Source organism: Magnolia sinica, chromosome 16 (assembly GCF_029962835.1).
Source record: "Magnolia sinica isolate HGM2019 chromosome 16, MsV1, whole genome shotgun sequence".
Classification (NCBI taxonomy): Eukaryota; Viridiplantae; Streptophyta; class Magnoliopsida; order Magnoliales; family Magnoliaceae; genus Magnolia; species Magnolia sinica.
In genome coordinates this window covers 33584139-33586937 of record NC_080588.1, presented here as the reverse complement: position 1 = coordinate 33586937, position 2799 = coordinate 33584139, and the positions used below count along the sequence as shown (strand labels likewise).

The 2799-nt window shown below is 36.5% G+C and overlaps 1 non-coding gene across 1 annotated transcript; it reads left to right on the top strand.

Moving 5' to 3' along the window:
• Window positions 1-1493: 1493 nt before the first annotated feature.
• LOC131230107 (small nucleolar RNA R71) lies at window positions 1494-1601 on the top strand. Its single transcript, XR_009163832.1, has one exon. It is a non-coding gene; the product is annotated as a small nucleolar RNA R71 (small nucleolar RNA).
• Window positions 1602-2799: the final 1198 nt, after the last annotated feature.

Here is a 2799-nt window from a genome sequence, read left to right as displayed (position 1 = left end):
AACATTTGATGTAATAAGGAATGGGTGACCAAGAATGATGGGTATTTGAGTGCTCACATCTATGATGGGTTGAGTATCCATATGATAAAATCTACTAAATAGTAGAATTTATCAACTTGGACCAACATATCCTCAATCATCCCTCTTGGTATACGAACTGAGCGATCGGTAAGTTGTAATGTAATTCGGGTAGGTTTTAATTCACCTAGACCTAATTGTTTGTAAATCGAGTAAGGGATCAGATTTATGCTCACCCCCAAGTCAAGAAGTGCATGCTCAATCTGGTGGTTCCCAATTACACAAGTGGTGGTTGGGCTACTGGGATCTTTTATTTTTGTGGCACATCTTGCTTGAGGATGGCACTTACTTTTTCTGTCAAAAAGTTTTTCTCTTGTATGTTTTGCCGTCTTTTGGTCATATATAAATCTTTCAAAAATTTGGCATATGAAGGGATTTGTTTAACAACATCAAGTAGAGGGATGTTGACCTTCACTTGTTTAAACACCTCTAGAATATCCTAAGAGTTAGAGAGAGGTTTTGGTGCAATCAACCATTGAGGGAATGACGCAATCGGCTTACTTTGAGGTTCCGGTTCTAACCCATGTGGAGTAATGCAATGGCTATCATTCTCATCTATTTACGGGTCCTTGGGTTTTTCAGCCCTCACCTTAATAGATTTGTCAATTGTCTTCCTTCTCCTAACAATAATGATAGACTTAGCCTGCTTCATCTTATTTGAAGAGCTGGGGACACTGATTTCATATTGATGTTTTCGATTGGGGAGAAGCTAAGCCAGAAGGATCCCTTTCTCCCCAATCAAATTTTTTATTTCAAGACCTTGTATGGCCTTTTTAAGGTCTTAAAAGGCTTGCAACATACCTTGATTAAAAAGCTCTTAGTTTTGTAATTGTTTTAAGACTGGATCCTCTTGAGGTTTCCTTTAATTTAGAAATTAATTAAGGATCCCTTGAGGAGTAGCCGTTAGTTCATTCCTCCAACTGAAATTTGGATGGTTCCTTCGGCTTGAGTTATATGTATTTGAGGTGGGCCCACTGAAATATTTTTGGTAGTTGTTTACGACATTTGATTGCTCATTCAATATCTTTTGAAAAATAGGAATTGTTGAGCAATTCTCAGTTGCATGTATGTTACAAGCACAAATACCACAAACAACTTCTGTAGTCTTTTCGGGTTCTACCTTCTTAAGTTCCATGGCCTCGACTTTTCTTGTGAGTTTGACCACTCTTGCATTTATATCATCTTCCTCTTTTAGAACATAAATTCCTCCATTTTCTTTTAATTAAGTAGGCTTAGAAGTGGTAATTCTTGAAGAGGTATCCCATGATTGCACGTTTTCAACAAGTTTATCAAAATAATCCCATGCATCATCGACTTCTTTATTAACGAATTCCCCATTACACATCATCTCCACAAATTGGTGCATGAGTGAGGTCAATCCCTCATAGAAAAAGCTTGTTAGATGTCATGTTTCGTAGCCATGTCATGGACATGAATTTATGAGATCCTTAAATCGCTCCCAACATTGGAAGAAGGTCTCATCCTTTTTCTGCACAAAATTCATTATTGCTTTCCTTAAGGTATTCACTTTATGATATGAGAAGAACATTTTAAGGAACTCCCTTGTCATCTCAGACCATGTGCCAATGGACATTGGTCTTAAGAAATGTAACCATGACTTAGCCTTTTCTTTCAAAGAGAAAGAAAATAATTTTAGCTTAACTGTGTCCTCGGACACATTTGGAAAGTGTAATGTAGATATTATTTCATCAAACTCTTTCAAATGCGAGTATGGACTTTCAGATTCTAATCCATGAAACTTAAGGAGAAGTTGAATTACCCCTAGTTTAATATCCACAGTTCTTGCATTCAATGGAAATATCATGCAGGAAAGTATGCTCACCCCCGCCGGTTGTAAATAATCTCGTAGAGTACAAGGCAGAGGTGCATTATACACCTCATTTTCATCTTGAACTTCCTCAACTGGGTGTTGAGGTTGATGTGCAGCCACAACTTCTACTGACTCAGAGGATCTCAAGTGATGTCTAATTCAGTGATGGATAGGTAGCCCTTTAACTAATCCTCCTTCACTTAAGAGATGTCGAGTGTTGTCACGAACCCACTTGGGCATGAAACACTCTCAGCCCTCAAGTAACTAAACAATTAAACCTAAAAAGAAAACTAGAAAAATTAAAACAAATAAGAGATCTAGAAAAGATAAGAGAGAGGGTTGGAATAAAATTATTGAATAAGAGTTGCTATGTTAGGATCCTACAAAACAGAAAATAATGTTAGTTTCTTAAACAATTTCAGAAAAATCCTAACCTAAAAGCATAACAGAAAAATAAACCCTAATCTCAACCTAATTCAAATACCAATTAATTCCAAAAAAATGTAACCGTAGTCCTCGCCAATGGTGCTAAAAACTTGTTCATAACCCCAAGTGTAGAGTCACGATGTAGTGATAACTCAATAAAACTAAGGTCGAATCCACATGGACTAAACTTGTATTTATTCTGAAGAAAAAAATCTAGAACTAGAACTAGAAAATGATCTAAATTGAAATCTGAACAATTGAGAGTAATGGTGAATAATGTTTATTAAAACTTATGAATTTAAAGGTGAGAACTTGGGTGTCAAGGATCCACTTGTAGCTATCAAGATGCTACCTTACTTGATTCACGGAACACAATTGGAATTGGAGTCCTATCCTATCCAATTGGAAGATAAAGTAATTCATAAGTTAGGAACTAGGGTGCCAAGGATCCACTTGTAGCTATC